This window comes from Myxocyprinus asiaticus, chromosome 31 (assembly GCF_019703515.2).
Source record: "Myxocyprinus asiaticus isolate MX2 ecotype Aquarium Trade chromosome 31, UBuf_Myxa_2, whole genome shotgun sequence".
Taxonomy (NCBI): Eukaryota; Metazoa; Chordata; class Actinopteri; order Cypriniformes; family Catostomidae; genus Myxocyprinus; species Myxocyprinus asiaticus.
Window position 1 is genome coordinate 40,192,931 of NC_059374.1, and position 20,283 is coordinate 40,213,213.

The following is a 20,283-nucleotide window of genomic DNA, read 5'->3' on the forward strand; positions in this document are numbered from 1 at the left end:
TGTTGCTCTGTTAATGGAAGCTGACTGTGTCGATCCAAAGAGCAATTTCCTCGTCGAGTCGCTCATTCTGTGATCGCAGACGGGGCGGTTAGACTTTATAAACACCGGGGCGGTTTCTGAATCATAAACACTCGCATCTGGACAAATATCACCTTAAGCACGCAAAGCTTAGAATAGACTTTTAAAAATCTAATTAGGCAATTTACGGTGGCAGAAATGACAGAAGCTGTGACTAATCCAGTGTTCAGATGCCTGAATCATTTCAGTGGATTAACTACAGCAAAACAGATGTTTGCCCTCAGAGCTGACAACAATATCGCACTTCCTCTCCTTTATCTCTCTTTCTCTCTGAAATAAGCAATGTTTATTTTATTACATTCAGAGGGGTCTTACCCACACATAGGAAATATTTATTGCTCAGAGGTTGCTCTTTCATATCTAGCGTAGACTTAATGGAGTTTTCAGTTATGTTTCATCTAAGTATCAACTTTGTCATGGATGTTTCTTTTAAAATTCCTATTGAGAAAAAAAATCCACTTCCAGTGACCTTTTACATGTTACTGTACTGGTGTTGTAACTAATTACTGGTTTCAGTTCTCTGTGACTTTGATGGATCACCGTTAGTTGTGTTGGACTGATGGGAAACAGTAATTAAGTCAGATCTCTAATCACAGTAACCTGAACAGCATGCAGGTCTGATGTTATTTCTGTCAGACGGTATAGAATCTTTATTTACTGAGGATGTCTGCTTGAGAGCTCTCACCGACATAGGTGTTTTGTGTGTGTATGTGTGACACATCTGTGCTTTGTTTTTTCCTGCTGTACTGCATGCTTGGAGATTCATCCATTAACAGTGTCTCTGGGCTGCCCATCCAAGCATTGATGAATGGGTATGCAATTCATTACTGTGTGTCTGTGTGTGTTTCTCCACTAAAGGGACTAAATATAAAGGCTGAGTTTGTAACAGATATGAGGCAGACGTAGACACAGAATTTGCATTCGTACTCAGTTACCTGCTTGTTAGGTGATGGGAAGTTACTGTATTGTCATCTCCTTTTGTCTCATCTGATCTCCTCTTATCTCACCTCTTCTCTTGTCTCTTCTTATTCTCTGCTCTCATCTTCTTCTCATGTCTCATCCCTTTTCCTCTCAACTTATCTTCTCTCAGGGGGTCTTGGTAGCTCAGTGGTAAAAGACGCTGGCTACCACCCCTGGAGTTTGCTAGTTCGAATCCCAGGGTGTGCTGAGTGACTCCAGCCAGGTCTCCTAAGCAACCAAATTGGCCCGGTTGCTAGGGAGGGTAGAGTCACATGGGGTAACCTCCTTGTGGTCGCTATAATGTGGTTCGTTCTCGGTGGAGCACGTGGTGAGTTGAGCGTGGATGCCGCGGTGGATGGCGTGAAGCCTCCACACGCGCTATGTCTCCGTGGCAACGCGCTCAACAAGCCACGTGATAAGATGCGTGGGTTGGCGGTCTCAGACGTGGAGGCAGCTGGGATTCGTCCTCCGCCACCCGGATTGAGGTGAATCACTACGCAACCACGAGGACTTAAAAGCGCATTGGGAATTGGACATTCCAAATTGGGTAAAAAAATAAATTAATTTAAAAAAAAAACATATCTTCTCTCATCTTTTCTCATCTATTCCTCTCGTATCCTCTTGTTTCATCTCCTCTTGTCTCATCTCTTCTCGTCATCTCCTCTCATCTTATCCTGTTATCTGTCATCTCCCCAAGTCTCATCTCATATTGTCTCATCTCCTTCTATCTCATCTCTTCTCCAGTCATCTTTTCTTCTCATTTCTTCTGGTCTAATCTCACCTCTCGTCTCTTCTCCTCTTATCTTTCCTTCTTGTCTTTTCTTTTGTCTCATCTCATCTCCTCTAATCTTTTCCTCTCATCTCGTCTCTTCTGCTCTCATATCCTCTCATCTCCTATTGTCTTGTCTCAATTAATCTTCTCTTCTCTCATCTTTTCCTCATCTTCTCATTTTGTCTCATCTCCTCTAAACTTTTCCTCTCATCTCATCTCATCTCATTTTGTCTCGTATCATCTCCTCTCATCTCATCTGCTCTCCTCTCATCTCCCCTCATCTCATCTTATCTTGTCTCATCTCCTCTAATATTTTCCTCTCATCTCATCTGCTCTCCTCTCATCTCCCCTCATCTAGTCTAGTCTAGTCTCATCTCATCTCCTCTTCTATTTTCTGGTATCATGTCCTCTCATCTTCTTCGTCTCATCTCATCTCATCTTCTCTCATCTAGTCTCATCACATCTTCTCTTCTCATCTTCTCTCATCTCACCTCGTCTCATCTAATCTTGTCTTGTATCATATCCTTTAATCTTCTCCTCTCATCTCCTCTCGTTTCCTCTCGTCTTGCCTCAACTCATCCTCTGTCCTTTCATCTTTTCCTCTTGTCTTCTCATTTTGTCTCATCTCCTCTTATCGTTTCCTCTCATCTCATCTTGTCTCATCTCATCTCCTTCATATTTTCCTCTCATACTCACTTGTCTCATCTCCTGTCATCTTATCTTGTCTCATCTGCCCTCATCTTGTCCTCTCATCTCCTCTAGTCTCATCTCATCTCCTCTTGTCTGGTCTCATCTCCTCTCATCTTCTCATCTCATCTTCTCTCCTCTCATCTTTTCCTCATGTCTTCTCGTTTTGTCTCATCTTCTCCTGTCATCTCTCCTCTCATCTTATCATCTCATCTGCTCTCACATTCTCATCTCCCTTCATCTTGCCTTAATTCATCTCCTCCCCTCTCATCCATTCCTCTAGTCTTCTCCTCTTGTCTCATCTCATCTCATCTCATCTGCTCTCATATCCTCTCGTCGCGTCTCATCTCATCTCCCCTCTCATCTTTTCCTCTTGTCTTCTTGTTTTGTCTCATCTCTAATATTTTTCTCTCATCTCATCTCATCTTCTCCTCTCGTCTCCTCTCATCTCCCCTCATCTCATCTCATCTTGTCTCATCTCCTCCAATATTTTCCTCTCATATCATCTTCTCCTCTTGTCTCATCTCCTCTCATGTTCTCATCTCATCTGCCCTCATATCTTCTCCTCTCCCCTCATCTTGTTTTATTTCATCTCCTCCCCTCTCATCTCCTCTTGTCTCCTCTCACCTAATTTTTTCTTCTCATCTTCTCTTCTTGTTTCATTTTCTCTCATTCTCTCCTTTGCTCTCATCACTTCTTGTCTCATCTCATCGTTCTTTTCTATCCTCTCCAGTTTATATATGTACAGCACATGTGTGCATTGAGAATGTTAAACAGTAAGGATGAAGAGAAAGAGGAGAAAAAAGAACTGAGAGAGAGGGATAGATGTGGATGGGAGAGAAAACTAGAAAAAGATGAAGAATGAATGAGTGGGCAGAAGAGGATGAGGATAGGGGGAAGGGGTGTTGCACAGACAAAATCTGTGCTCTGCTGCTGCCTTTAACACAAATCACAACAGATGATTCTTGCTGACACTGCTGAGCTCAGACATATGGCCAAAGAAGCTTCACCTAACTGGAAAATCTTTCAGTTTCTCTGTAACCTTCATTGCAGGATTGATTCTCCTTTTCCAGCCAATCCAAAACAAAACACTTAATTCAAGCTCATGTTATAACTATAGACAGAATTGTGTAAATCCAACATCCAAAAATGTTCTTTCTAGGAAAATAGCTCTGATTGTTTCCATGAGATTTATCCTCTTAAAAAAATAGAGTTGCCCTTTCAGGCATAGAGCGCAACAATAGAGTTATGGAAATAAACATCCAATTTTGTACATAGAGAAAACTGTATTTAGCAAAATGTTATAAATCTTTCAAGAAAAACGTACGAAGACCTCCACCCATGGTAGAAAAATACAAATAATTTCACTCACTTTCTTTGGCTGTTAATTTGTTGTATGTAAAGCACTTTGAGCTGAACTTGATTTATGGAAGGTGCAATATACCAATAAAATTAGTATATATAAATATGATATTATTGTTTTATACTTTATTTGATTGATTAAATTATTTTATTACGTCATTTGCATTGCCCAATTGGATGAGTAGTTAATTCTCTCATAAAAGTACCATTTTTTTTCACACAAAAAATGCAAAACCACAGCTTCTCACACATGCTTCTCTGACCTAATTTCATCTCATTACTGCATTGTGTTATGTAATATGCCCTGTTTGACCAGCTTAGCTCTATTTGTATTGTGCATTACTGTGGTATTGATTCATGCTGAAAATAATTTAGCCAGTCAAACTATTGAGGTCTGATCCAGACAAACAGTGTTGGCATTTAATCCCATTTATCATCTTAGGCCTTGTGTTTGTTTTGCCAATTTGCACTAGAAACAGGAATTTTCTGATTTCAATCAGTTAACTACAGTCAGCTTTTATTGAGACTGACACATCAAACGTTTTAGGAGTGTGCCGTTTTTCTCTCATTTTTGGCCAATGTTTCACTAGAACAACACCACCACTTAGGCTATGTTTGTAAAAGCATATTAGCACACTATACGTACTATTTCTGCAGTGTGTATACAGAATACAGTATACTGTTGTATAGTATACCTGTATACTGCAAAAATAGTAAGAGTAGTATGTTACTGTACTAGTCTAAGAATAGCTCTACTTCATTTGCCAAAATGTGCAGTAGGCAACCAAAAGACACTCAATGGTATACTGTAGCCCTAAGTGCAGTGTGCACGACTTGACCTACAATTTCTAGTGTGATGAATGAATCTGAAGCTATATCATCTGTGATTTTTATCATCTTGACTCAGTATGAAGTTGGATTGCCAGAAGTCGTATTTACACAGAATTGGACTAAAAATGCAAAACAACCATACGTATGTACTGGATAATGTCCTGACGTAACTTGTTACATAAAAAAATTCACATATGACAACAATGTAGCATAAACATTTATCACTGCAAACTGCACACTGTTTCATATACCATTTTTTTTAATGTAGGCAATATACAGCGTATACTGCACAGTTTGCAGTACACTAGTATCCGAACATAGTTTTACATATGACTTCATTCGCATTTACAAACTGTTAAATTATTCCAGGAATTCACACTCAGGGAAATGCTGTTATCTGGTCTCAACTAAAAATGAATCTCCAGGAATGAAGCTCTTAAACCTGCTGGTAGCTTGAAACTGTTTGTCCCTTCAAACAGGTCAAGTGGCTTTTATTCTTAGAATTGAAAGGTTAGGTTTTTCTATCAGCAAGGTTTTTTCAGGTAAACTCTTTTTTTCCATCAGACTGCAGTGTGTGTGTGTGTGTGTGTATGTGTGTATAAATAGAAACTGGTGGTTGGGATCACGCATTTTTGAGCTCTGGTCAGCTTGCCTGTGCTTGGCTGTGGATTCAGTATGATATCCAAACTATTTCAAAGAAATCCAGTCAACTCAACAAATATCATTTTGAAATAGATTTGTGTATTTTCTAATTATTTCAAAACAACCTTATCCAAGTTAATGCATTTTGTAGTCAATCCACAACTTAATAATGCTACGTAATTTCATAAAGATAGTGTGTGTGTGTGTGTGTGTGTGTTTGTGTTTACTTCTATCACACTTTACTGTAATATGAAGAGAAAGAGAGATAAGACATTTGTAGATTCACTTACAGTGTAAACACTCTGGCTTTGTGTTTGTTTGTGCGACCAACATGTCAAAGCAATAGTTCACACAAATATGATCATTTCAGAGAAGACTGCAGGTGTCAAGATTTATAAAAAAGAAGTGGAAAAAGGAGTTACATTTTGGTTGTATTTTTCACAAATGTTTGTAGAAGCAGTCTGCATGCCTAGGTGCTTCATTTTATACACCTGTGGCTATGGAAGTGATTGGAACACCTGAATTCAATTATTTGGATGGGTGAGCGAATACTTTTGGCAATATAGTGTATCTTTGAGTTGGGCAGTCATTGTACCCAATAATGATCTTAATAATCTTTATTATTTGTTTAATCTTAAAGTTAAAGCCTTTTATAGCTGTAGTTTGCTGCTTATCTTTGAAACTAAGCAATTATTAACCCTTTTAGCTTTGAGGGTGTTTTTAGCCCCTTAAACTCTGGTGTATTTTTGGGCTGCCCCCACAGTTTTTCACACTCAACGTTAAAAGCTCACCATTCACACATACCTTGGTCTCATTGAAAAATGGTCTCATTGTTCAGAGAACCGCCCAAATAAAAATAAAAAAGTGACAAATTATTCAGAAATAATATTGTATGTGTTTATAATCTTAAGCTTTTTTTTTGTTGTCCTCAGTTTGTAAACATGTAATTCTGGTTCTGTTCACTCAACCTCACTTTGAAAAGTCTAATTTTATTCCACTAGGTGGCAGAAAGCACTAGAAAAAAGAATATTTTCTCTATCACATTTCATCACAATATACAGATCAGAAATGTAGGTGGCGCCCTAAGGCATTGTAGCCCTCACAAATGTGCTCGTCCATAGACATTCAGTCTAATTTTCAGTTCAAGCACCACCCTCATTGTTTCATTGAATATCTTAGCCTCTGAGTGGACTTGAAGCTCAATCTAGGTGTCATTAGAAAGCTGAGGTCCTCCCCTTTGCAATGATATAAAGCATATTATCATCAATAGTAGAAAACATTTTCTGATTATTTGTTTTGCATGCTTTTCCTTTTGAATGGCATATTTTGTTCTGGACATCTAAGATATAACATTGGATTATTCAGTAAACATTGGCTCGTTCTTTTAGAGAACTTCCTAAGGTAAAAGCAGATATAAACATTTTAGCCATTTTGGGGCTTACAGCAGCATTTATTGTAGCATAAAAGAGACTGTAACACATTCAATGGAAAGGAGGAGGCGAGAACCGGCTTTACAATATAAATAATAGTTTAATAATAAACTTAAACCAAAAGACACAAACACACACAGGTGTCAGACAGCTGTCCGTAACTCTCTCTCTCCGTCTCCGGTCGGCCTTATCCCTCTCAGGCTTAATCAGCCTAATTAGGGGCCGGGTCGTGACCTCCGCCCTGCCACATTCCTCCCTCGTTCTCTCAGGCCGGGGAGCTGGGAGGGTGACAAGGGGAGGGAAACAACAATAAAAAACATGGTACACATACGCCATAATGGCCGATGATACCAACTTAATAATATTTTAAAAAGAGAGGGAAAGGCCAACATGGAGCGGCAGCGGGAGAGAGAGAGGAGAGAGAGAAAAAAACGTACTCGCCGGTTCACTGATACGCCGTAGACTGGTCAGCCTTGCCTCCCTGGGCAGATTGGAGGCAGTCCTCCGGCCCCTGGCAGACGGAACGCCCCGCCGCATTTTCGATGGATGGTAGGGGTCTCCCCCACCCCTGGCAGCGGTCCTCCCGCTCCAGGCGGTCGGCCAGGAGCTCCTCCCTGCTCGTGGTCTGCGGTCTCAGACCCTGCTGCGTTTCAGCGGCTGGTAGGGGTCTCCTCTGCCCCTGGCAGTGGCCCTGAGTGCTCCAGGCAGTCGGTTAGGAGCCCCTCCTCCCCTCGCGGTCGGCGTCCGTTCCTCCGTTCTCAGGCCGCGGCTGCTCTGTTGGGGTGGATGGTAGCGGCGAGGACTCTACTACGGCGCATCCCTCCTCCTTCCCGGGTTTTGGCACCAGTGTAACACATTCAATGGAAAGGAGGAGGCGAGAACCGGCTTTATAATAACCGGCTTTACGGCTTTACAGCTCTCTGTAACTCCGGTCGGCCTTATCCCTCTCAGGATTAATCAGCCTAGTTAGGGGCTGGGTGTGCAGAATCACGACCCGGCCCCGCCCTCCGCCCTGCCACAGAGACATTTGTATTTGATGACTTGCAGAAATCATATTTCACTTTGTGATTCTTTTGAACTGTGGTATTAGGTCAACTGTACAGTCACATTCCCGAGAATGAGAGCTTTCATTTGATATATGACTTGTCCATTTATGTGCTATGTGAAGGACTTTTATTTTTCAGTGGCATACCCAAAATTAAAGGCTTATAACTCGACAATATATTATAGATTATGATCAATTATGAGACTCTAAGCCTAAGAACCTGCTGAAAAATCACACAAAAAACTTGAGCCAAAATTATTATTATTTTTTTTTTCTGATTTGACATTATATATCTCAGGGTTTAAATAAGGTATCTCCAAAAAAAAATGTTGTTCCCAATCATGTCACCAGTAACTATGTAAAATGTTATGTTGATACGACAAAGCAATCAAAAGTTATAGGATTACAAATATAATTTATTCTAGTGTGCAAAAGCATCACCAAACAAACAAAACATAATAACTGTATGTAAGAACTAATTACACAACAATGACTAAAGGTATTCTCTCTCTCCAAAGCATGCAGGCATGAGTAACAAGATCTCATTCAGTCATTGAGTCCGTGCCATGTACTTGGTGCCATCTCCTGGTGGTCATATGTAATTAAAGTGAACAATCCTCTCTGCCCATATTTGGATGACTTCCACCTCCACCTCTGGCTGCAGCGATCTTAATCCTACTATGATTGGTTTAGCATTCCATGATGCTGGACAACATACTACATAATTTTTGATAAAGTCATCTGATCCAGGAAAGCTAATGTGTTTTTAGCCAGATAGCACATTATGTGCTGTTTGCACATTGTGCTTTGTGTGGATTATCTAATGATCTGTGCATCCGATTACTTTGTGTGTGGGCTCGTTTTAAAGATAATCACCTCCTCTAAGTAATGGTATATTTTATAGTATGGTATATATATTTTTTTTATGTTCTGTTTATATTTTGTGAAATTATACGTGAAAATGCAGCATATAAGCAACACCTGTTTACATGTAACATGTATTTCAAAGACATATATATTTTTGTCTTTGAGAGCTTTCCAAGGACATATGACACATGGCTATTTGATCATTTTGATGTTTTTACCGATTATAATAAAATGTGCATTGTAAAATGATTATAAATTATCAAAACAGAACACTTCTGATTTGTCTGCAAATTTCAAAGCATTTGTTCAGGTTTGGTCATAAAGCCTACATGCATTGGAAAGTACAGCTTTAAAATGATACCTATTTTGTGTTGGTCAAGACTGTATTTATTAATATTTTTATAATTATTTTTTCTTGGCAGGCCCACAAGAAAGATATAGCTGCAGGCAGAGCTCCAAAAAGGGGCAATAGCACCAAACTGCCAGCAAAGATGGAACCCCTAACCTAACCCTTTCCTTAATAATGTGTGGAAGTAACGCCCCCTTTTGTAGTTGGGGCAACAACTTTTTGGAGTAACCACGCCCCATTCTAGAGTAACCCCACCCTCTTTTGGAGATTCCGCCCCTATTTGGAGATCTTCGGTCTGCAGCTATACCTACTTGCGGCAGGCACATTTGAGCTTAAAGAGTTAAACTGAATTCTGATAATTAATATGAGAGATATATTAAAAAGAAAAAAAAAGTGAACTTTTCTAAATAGATCTGCCTGTAGCTCTGCTACTCTGTTAAGAAGCTTTTATAATTGCAGGTTTCCTTGAAGCATATAACCAGTAAATCAAAATTCATGAACTATCGTACCAGAGGGTCTGTGTGTGAATCAAAAACTCCATTGCTGTGTGCTCAAACAGTCACACATCTGGTCTGAAGTTAGTTTTAAATCCAGTAAATCAAGAAGATGCATGGAAATTATATTCACACGTCTGCACTGCAGTATGTCTGGAATCAGATTTGTAGAGTGTTGAATTGAGTTTTCACCAGGAATTAAATTAATCTTTTGAGTTTGTTAGAATTGCACTGACATTGACTCTAAATGTGTGTATTTACTGGCCGTGAAAGCCAGTAATACAATTGAGGTCTATCTGCACTTTAAAAAACAAGTGTGTGTTTGTGTCTCAGCTTTTGCTATTTTTATAAGGATTCAATTTCTTTAAATGCCCCCAGAAAACAGCAAAACCTAGCAAAAATAGAAACTATTACTGCTAGTGGAGAACAGAATTTTATTTAAAGGGATAGTTTACTTAAAAATAAAAATTATGTCATCATTTAACCTTTATGTTGTTCCAAACCTGTATTACTTTTTCTCTTTCCTGGAACACATGGAGATGTTAAATAAAAGCCTTACCCAACATTAACGTTCATTGTATAGAAACAAGATGCATTGAAAATGAATGGTGACTGAGACTTCACTGCAAAAATAACAATTATTGTCAGTTTTGTTTTGTTTTTTAAATAAATAAGTTAGTCATCTTGGCAGCAGCAATACATCAAATGAGGATCGATTGATGGAGAATATTTATCTCCATATTTTCAGACATGCAGTGTATTTTGAAGAGCTGATTCAGGTGCCTAGATCACAGTGTTGGAGAGATGCTTTACCAGCAAAGTATGCCAGAACGTGGTGATACTCAGAAATGGCCTGAAAGCTGGGAATTGTGCCATGCAAACTGCATTCAGCACAGATGTTTTAGGTGTGTTTGTGCCGTTATCTGATTTGCATAATTATTGTACTGAATTGTGTTCTAAATAACACAGAGAGCACATGCAAATAAATGACACTATCAGCGGACTCATTTCAGTCTTGGTGACTTTAAAAAGCCTTGTCTTTGCTCTTTCATTATATCGTCTCTTTTTTTCTCTAATATCTATCATTCCTCTCATGTTGTGAGCAGCTCCCGGCAGCTTCCTCATACAGTAATCCATCCATTCACGTTAAACATCAAATATTAAAATCTCTATTAATATAAGATGAAACAGATGACTTGTGTTCTCTTTAATCAGTTCAAAGACACAATAATTACTCTTCAGTTACATCCGTGAGGGGGCTGTGAAGATTCAGTGTTGAATTCTACAGTGTAATGACTTCAACCTTTACATTAATCCTGTTAATGAGCATTAATGAAGTATTCTATATTTAGCAGGACCCTGACACTTGTAGTTATGATGGAAGGGCACATGAAGAGTGTCACTATAATTTCTAGGGCAGCTTGTCTGTTTGATGTTATTTTACAGTATGTGCTGCAAGTTTTTTTTTTTTACTAATAATAATGTATATTTAGCATATGCAAATTTTTTTTCTTTTTTTTTTCTGTTTTCCTCTGCATCTCTCACAGTTGGTATGTCATGTTTTCGATCTCAGCTGCTCAAATAATATACATGTAAGCATAAAGGAAAGATGAAAACAGCACAAATGATGCTTTGATTCTGGTATACAAACAGCTAACGGTTCACAAATTTCAGCTTAGCTGCTTGATGTCAAAAGTGCAACTCAAAATGAATTAATTAAAATACAGTTGCCTGAAAGAGCTTGTCTGTTTACCAAATTAAATAATGAGAAATTAACACAATAAGATGTTTTTATAATGAACAGTTATTACATAATTGCCTGATCACTACACTCCATTACACCATGAATGAAACACATTCCAGGTTCACTTTTTTTTTTCTCTCATTCACGTATTTCCAAACATTTTGGCTAGTAAGTTAACAAAGCCTACAAAACTAATATATATTGACACAGAGAAGGAGACTACAGCATTTCTCCAGATTTAGAATTATGACTGTATTAAAAAAAAAAAATTAACAACTCCATAACAGTTGAATAAAACAAAGCAAGAATAAACATTTCAAAATTAACATTAGTCAAAGATATGATTATACACTAAAAGTGGTTAATGTTCTATATAAGTATTATTGTATTATTAATAATGTTTTATTTAATAGTGTTATTTAACATACAGTATTTTGATATTATTATTAAGTATTTGTAAGAATTTTCTTACATTATTGTAACGAAGTTCAATGGAAAGGAGGAGGCGAGAACCGGCTTGACAATATAAATAATAATTTAATAATAAACTTAAACAAAAAAACAAACACAAACGCGTGCCGGGCAGCTGCCCATAACTCTCTCTTTCCCTGGAACTGCCACCTCCAGTCGCCTTTATCCCTCTCAAGGGCTTGATTAGCCTGATTAGGGGCTGGGTGTGCAGCATCACAACCCGGTCCCGCCCTCCTCCCTGCCACACTCCTCCCTCCTTTCCTTCAGGCCGGGGAGCCCCCGGCATGGGGGGGCGTGCCTTCCTGGCCCCACCTGCCGGCAGGTCATCCCCGCCTCTTCGGACCTGGGAGGGTGACAAGGGGAGGGAAAAAAACAACAACAACAACAAAAATGAGAGGGAAAGGCCAACATGGAGTGGAAGAGAGAGAGGAAAGAGAGAGAGAAAAGAAAACGTACTAGCCGGTTCTCTGACACGCCATCGTCCGGTCCTCGACCACTCCACCCTCTGGCGGACAACAGCCACTCCTCACCGGGCGGACCAGAGCGAGTCTTCCGACCCCTGGCGGACGAACGCTCTGCCGCATTTTAGCAGCCGGTAGGGAACTCCTCCGCCCCTGGCAGCAGCTCCACCGCTCCAGGTGGCCGGCAGCGAGCCCCTCCTCCCCTTGCGGCTGGCAGCCGTTCCTCTACGTCCAGGCGTTCAGCAGCAAAATCGCAATGTACGTATTTGCAGCTATATCAGATGTAATTTCTTAAAAACAGAAACTCATTGCAGGGGGATTTTTCGGTGCCATATTTTGAATTTTGGGGCCATTTTATTTCAATTTCCTGTTAATTTCTGACCTTGGACTCGTCTATCTTCAGCCACTCTTTCTATCATTAGACTCTCTTCTATATCAGACTCTTTTCCTGCCCCAGACTCCTATGTTTTCAGCCACTCTTTTAGCATTATACACTCTTCTATTATTGGACTCTCTTCTATCATCAGACACTTTTCCTGCATCAGACTCTCATCAGACACTCCTCTATCATCAGACACTGTTACATCATCAGACTCTTTTCAAAAATCAGATATTTTTCCTGCATCAGACTCATCTATCATCAGACTCTCTTCTAACATCAAACACTCTTCTATCATCAGATACTTTTCCTGCATCAGACTGTCTTCTATCATCTGACACTCCTCTATCATCACTATTATATCATCAGACTCTTTTCAATAATCAGATATTTTTCCTGCATCAGACTCATCTATCATCAGACTCATCTATCATCAGACACTCTTCTAACATCAAATAATCTTTTATCATCAGATACTTTTCCTGCATCAGACTGTCTTCTATCATCAGACACTCCCCTATCACCAGACACAAATTTTATATCAGCAGACTCTTCAAATACTCTGATGATAGAAGACAGTCTGATGCAGGAAAAGTATCTGATGATAGAAGAGTATTTGATACACTTTTACTTCATCAGACTCTCTCAATCCCCTATAATCAAACACTTTTCCTGCATCAGATTTCTTCTATTATCAGACACTCCTCTATCATCAAACATTTTTCCTACATCAGATTTCTTCTATTATCAGACACTAATTTCATTAGATGTTTTTCCTTTATCAGTCTCTCTTTTATCATCAGACACTCCTCGATCAGACACTTTTCCTGCATCAGACTCTCTTCTATCATCAGACAATCCACTATCATCAAACACTTTTTCAATATCAGATTGCTTCTATCATTAGAAACTCCTCTGTCATCAGACACTTTTTCTGCATGAGACTATCATCAGACACTCCACTATTGCCAGACACTGTTGCATCATCAGACTCTCTTCAATAATCAGACAGTTTTCCTGCATCAGACTTTCTTCGATCATCAGACACTCTTATTGCAGCAGAATCAGTACTGGATACTAAGTATCTAATCAAATAAAGTGTTTTTCCCTTCTAGGTGGGAGAAACAAAGCAACTGCTCACTCTCTGAAATGAAATTTACAGCCTTTTCAAATCACATCAATATCTATGTTTGTGTTTGAGAGAGAGAAATGGGGTTGCCAATATGCATGTGAAAAATGAGTGCAATATGAATTGTAAGAGTGTGTCTGGAGCTACCTATATTGATATGAAGCAAGACTGGCTAAAATTAGACAGTATAATAGGCAATGCCCTGTATATACATGTCCAGTTTATAAGAATTAATGAATGAACATCAGCCTTTTTCCCAAAAGCCTCTACAGAATCAGAGCAAATACTTATCATTTAACTGAGCTGAGATGAAGCCAGAAAACAATCACTTGGGATATTAGCTGTATATCAGTTTGTCCTTGGCATTTTGTAAATCTTGCAGTAGCTGCCAAATTTTAGTCATGTATACACAGACAGTCTAATGAATAAACATATAACTGTGGGTTGGGCTTATCGCAATTTTCCGGGGCATTTAGGTTGTCTTTTGATCAAACAAGTCAGAGTTCACAATAAAGGTTTGAAATTATTTCCACATGCATGCGTACATGTATTATGTAATGAAGGTCAGTTTGATTTCATGTTGTCATTTGTTGGTAAACATAATGCAAAACAAACATAGATAACTACAACAAAACAATCATGAAATATATAAAATAAAATAAAAACGTTGAAAACAACACTATTACTACACTACTAAATAACACACACATTAGATTTTTCTACATATTTACCCACCTCAGAAACCAATTTTAAATCAAATTAAGGTTCATATTTCCCCATTACCAACTTTCAGGCATGATGACTGTTAGAAAGCCATCCTCCTATTCTTGAAAGGTCAAGTTAGGTTATGAGTCCAGATTTGCCAGTGTCCCAGGGCCAACTGAAAATGTCACTCTGTGTTTTTAAAGCATACTGTAAATGTGTACAGACATGTTCAGTGATGCATGCAGGGCCTGTAGCTTTCATTTCCACAGCCGGCCTCATAATTGAGGGAAAGAGTGAGTGCCAGATTTACAGACTAATCACAGTAAAATTGAAAACAGGTTGACTTTTCTTTCACTGCCCCAAGTGGCCAAAGCAGTAAGTGTAGTTGGACCATTAGGTGTGAGCTCCATTTTCCAGGTGAAATGTCCATGGAGGGGTGCCAAAAGCGAGTTGTGAAATATGTTGTTTTCAGCTGTACAGGCTGTAATACAGTGAAGCAGTATTACAGTATTAAGTTTATAAACTTTACCCCCAAACCTAAACCTAACCAACAGTGCAGTAAAAATGTAATGTAAGAGGGGAAAATGCAACCTCCAAATCACACTTGTCACTGATTATGCAAACATGGTTTCTTCCTGGTTTCAACATGGAGTTCAAACCCAGGTCTCCCATGCTGCTGTTGCAATGTGCTTTCAGTTGTGCCACAGGTGAAGGTAAATACACTGGAACCGATGCAAAAATGTCTGATAGGACGTTGTTAGTTTATTATTGTAAACATTTTATTTGTTTTTAATAAACTGAAAGAAGAGTCGAAATTATTGGCTGTGGTATTTGACAGTTGTATTTAACCCTGAATTAGTCATTTTATGAAACACTATATTGTATTATTTATTTGCTATCATCAATTTATAAATTTTTTTTATCCCCATTTTCTCCCCGATTTGGAATGCCCAATTTCCACTACTTAGTAGTTCCTCGTAGTGGCGCGGTTACTCACCTCAATCCGGGTGGCGAAGGACAAGTCTCAGTTGCCTCTGCTTCTGAGACCATCAATCCGTGCATCTTATTACGTGGCTCATTGTACATGACACCGCGGAGACTCACAGCATTTCGAGGCTCATGCTATTCTCCGTGATCCACACACAACTTACCACGCGCCCGATTGAGAGCGAGAACCACTAATTGCGACCACAAGGAGGTTACCCCATGTGACTGTACCCTCTCTAGCAACCAGGCCAATTTGGTTGCTTAGGAGACCTGGCTGGAGTCACTCAGCACACCCTGGATTCCAGCTCGCGACTCCAGGGGTGTTAGTCAGCATCAATACTCGCTGAGCTACCCAGGCCCCCTCATCATCTATTTAACAAAGTGCGCAACAGCATTTAACAAGATATAAAATGAGGGATGAAAAGAGGAACCAGCTTAGTTAAAGCTCTTCGAAAGAGAAACCTTTTCAGGCTACGATTAAAACAAGATGACTCCATGATTTCTCTGGTTAGTTAGTGATCTCCACAGTTTTGCGGCATAACAGGAAAATGCCCCAAGTTTCTTAGTCTCTCATTTTTAATTGGGCAAACACATTATCGGATGTCTTAAGGTCAGCAGCTGAAATGAGTCATGGCAGTGTGTTTCTGGAAAGCATTTTGATAGAATAATGACTTGTGTTTAGCCTCTGAAATGGCGTATGAGTGATAGTTTGAATAGTTGCACTTGACTTGCTTATGTAAAACTGGAGTCTGTTTCAGAATAGCCTAAAAAGAAATGCTGCATCAGTGTGTGTGTGTGTGTGTGTGTGTGTGTGTGTGCTGTGGTCAGTGTGTACTGGCTTTTGCATGAGTGCACTTGCTGAAACAGCTAAATGGATGAATCACTGTGCACGTGGGAATGTTTGTATTTGGGACAGAGAGAAAGAAAGAGGATGCATTATTATCTGCATTCCAATCCGATAACTGTCTTCTCTCTCTATCTCTTTCTTTCTGTCGCTCCTTTCTTTTGTGATGGATCACCCTCACCAGCCTTTCAGTGGGGTCTCTATGGAAACATCCTGGTCGTGGGAGGAATATCTATGAGCAGGACCCCTCATCTCTCTCTCTCTCAATTTCAGATTCAGAGTCAAAAGCTTTATAGACAAAAAGCACTAATAAACATTATACACAATATAGATATCAGTTTTAAGTTATTAGTGGTATTAAGGCAAGCATCAGTATTACCATTGCTCATACTAACTTTTTAAAAACCCCCAACCCTAAGTATCAAAATTTTGTTCTGAACTCATCAGAATGGCAGGGTGCATTATCCTGCTGAAAGAGGCCACTGCTATTAGGGAACACCATTGCCATGAAGGGGTGTACCTTGTCTGCAACAATGTTTAGGTAGGTGGCATGGGTCAAATTGATGTCCACATGAATGGCCAGACCCAGGGTTTCCCAGCAGAACATTGCCCAGAGCATCACACTTCCGCCACTGGCTTGTCGTCTTCCCACACTGCATCCTGGTGCCATCACTTCCCCAGGTAAATGGCACACAAGTACACGGCCGTCCACGTAATGTAAAAGAAAATGGGACTCATCGGACCAGGCGACCTTCTTCCACTGCTCCAAGGTCCAGTTCCGACGCTCACGTGCCCATTGTAGGCGCTTTCAACGGTGGGCAGGGGTAATCATGGGCACTCTGACCAGTCTGCGGTTACGCAGCCCCATACGCAGCAGGGTGCGATGCACTGTGTGTTGTGACACATTACTCCCATAACTATCATTAACATTTTCTGTGACTTGTGCCACAGTAGACCTTCTGTCGGTTCTGACCAGACGGGATAGCCTGTGTTACCCTCGTGCCAGTTTGTGGTTTGTCCCTCCTTGGACCACTGTCAGTAGGTACTCACCACTGCTGACCTGGAGCACCCCACAAGCCTTGCCATTTCAAAGATGCTCTGACCCAGTCATCTAGCCATAACAATTTGGCCCTTGTCAAAGTCGCTCAGGTCTTTACTCCTGCCCATTTCTTCTGCATTCAACAGGTTGACTACGAGAACCGATTGTTTGCTTACCATCTAATCTACCCAGACCTTGACATGTGGCCTTGTTAGGAGATGATCAACGTTATTCGCTTCACCTATGAATTGTCATAATGTTTTGGCTCATCAGTGTATGTGGCTTGTTGTGGAGAGGTGTGCTTTTTCTTTTACTAAGGATGATTTTCACCTTGTAGACTATAAAATGGGCAAAAAAATCTCATATACTTACTTTGAAGGAGGAGCCCTAGACAAATCAACCAGCAAGTAAGAAAACTCCCTGAACACTCTAGGAACCACATAGCAACAACCAGGAAACCTCGCAGAAAACTTTAGCAATCACGTAGCAATGCCCTGACAACCTCTCAGAACACCCTAGAAACCACATACTAAGCACCCTGTTCCGACTTCAGCAGAAACAAACACAGCTTTAATTTGTTCTCCTCTGCTTAAAAACAACTAATTCCAGCCAATCTGGTTAGGCTGGTCTGGTTTGCTGGTTTAATGGGGGTTTTGTCCTCTCTTAGAGGCCAGCTAAACCAGTTTAAACCAGCAAACCAGCTAAACTTATTTATTTTTAGGGCTGGGAGATCACATAGATGACCAGCTAAGCCAGCTAAAAACCAGCTTTGACAGGCTGGGGGACCAGCTAAAACCAACAAACAACCTTAGGCTGGTTTAAACTTTACTTTTCAGCAGGTTTCATCTCTCCAAAGAACGTTCACACAAAGTTATTTTGGCTCAAATTATGACTCACACTTTGCTAGCGTGCTATATTGGGATTTTTGCTCTCCGCAGTTGACAAGCCTGCAGTCATAAAAATGCCATTGTGTCAGGAGAGAAACCAGAGAAAAAGAGGGATGGGCAGTGAAAGAGAGAGGTAGAGAAAGATGCTCTGTTAATGAGGGGATCTCAGAGTAACCCACTAACATCAGTGTAACTCATCAATGCATGAAACACCGGCACAATGCAGCTCTGTGCTACTGATTATTCTCGTGAGAGCAGAGAGAGAGAGAGAGAGAGAGAGAGAGAGAGAGAGAGAGCAGTTCAAACTTTGTTTTAAACACAGTGCTGCTCTTTGATGAACAAGGCCATTTTGAAAGAGACAATAGAAAGAAAAGAACAAGTAAATGAGAATAGAAAGTGTGCTCCAGATTCAAATGCTTCTAGTGTCTGACCATGCCTGCTCTTGCTTATACCAGGGTTTGTTTATAGAACAGCAGTAGTTTGCGTGTGTGTGTGTGTGTGTGTTTATACTACATTGTGGAGACCAAATGTCCCCACAAGGATAGTAAAACCTGAGATCACCTACCTTGTGGGGCCCAACCAGCGGTCCCCACGAGGGAAATGGCTTAGTAAACATACTAAATTATGTTTTTTTGAAAATATAAAAATGTAAAAGGGTTTCTGTTAGGGTTAGGGTTAGGGGATAGAAATTATCCCTATATAAATGCATGGAAGTCTATGGAGAGTCCCCACAATGATATAAAAACAAGTTTGTGTGCTTGTGTGTGTGTGTGTGTGTGTATGTGTGTGTGTGTGTGTGTGCGTTCGTGCGTGTGTGTGTTTTGAAATATCCAAAAACATTTCAGTCTCTTTTTTCAAATGTACACATTTCAACTGAATTTCAACAAATTTCCATTAAACTATATGGGTACTCCTTAATAAAAATATATTGAAGTTTTACTCATATAATTTAATTAAAGGTTATTCTGTTTGGTTTGGTGGAAATTGGTTATACAACTGAAATGTGTAAATCCTCAAAATAATTTTGAGTGCAAAAAAATTCCAAATATCTCTTTAACATCATTGTTTTTCAGAAATAGGTGAAATCTATCAAGAATTTTTCTCATATTACACCCAAAAATCAAAAGAAAGACATGAGAAATTATATAAATTATATATATTGTATAAAGAAAATAAAGCCTGTTTTTATAGCCTTTAAGATTTTGTGACATAATTTAATGGCAATTATGCAAATTTTCCCTCTAATTTTTTTCTTCTTTTGTTTTTGGTAAATCTATTATTCTCAATGACCATTCTCATTAGACACTTATTACTGTAAAACAAAGTAATTTTTTGTTGTTGTTTTATATAAATCAGCTTAAATGAATTATTAATATATGCATTATTGTAATGACATATTATTGAACATTACTGACAAAATACAGTGTAGCGTAATATCCATTTCACTGTTTTCTTTAAAAGTAAAATTATTTTCCCCCTAAAAATTCATACTTTCACTCCAAATAATAGTTTTTCCTATTGGGCCTCATTCATGAAACTTTTGTAAATAATTTCATAATTTGCACCTAAAATGGACCTTGCCAAAAACTTTCCGCCAGATTCACAAATGCTGTGTACACCCCTGATTTGTTAGTTAAATGTGCGTATGTTAGTGTATTCCAAAAATGCGTATACAGGGTGCACGTGCACACTCATTCACAACTATCATAATCTATGCTCATGAGAATGCTATATCAGGAAGGCTTCAGAGTCTATGCAAATAGAAAGCTTTCAACAATTATGCGGAACAGAATTAGATGTTTTTTTTGAAGTGCAATCAAATCACTAAATTTTGCTTATAGGGATAGTTCACCCAAAAATGAAAAAAATGTCTCTCATCATTTACTCACCCTCATGCCATCCCAGATGTGTATGACTTTCTTTCTTCTGCAGAACACAAACAAAGATTTTTAAAAGAATATTTCAGTTCTGTAGGTCCATACAATGCAAGTGAATGGAGACCAGACCTTTGTAGTTCCAAAAATCACATAAAGGACACATAGAAGTAATCCATATGACTCCAGTGGTTAAATCTAGTATATCTTCAGAAGTGATATGATAGGTGTGAGTGAGAAACAGAC

The 20,283-nt window shown here is 39.3% G+C and overlaps 1 protein-coding gene across 2 annotated transcripts in view; it reads left to right on the plus strand.

The window, feature by feature from the left end:
• Positions 1-20,283, plus strand: part of LOC127422433 (sodium/calcium exchanger 2-like) — a 124,337-nt gene that overhangs the window by 69,169 nt on the left and 34,885 nt on the right. The window lies entirely within an intron of this gene.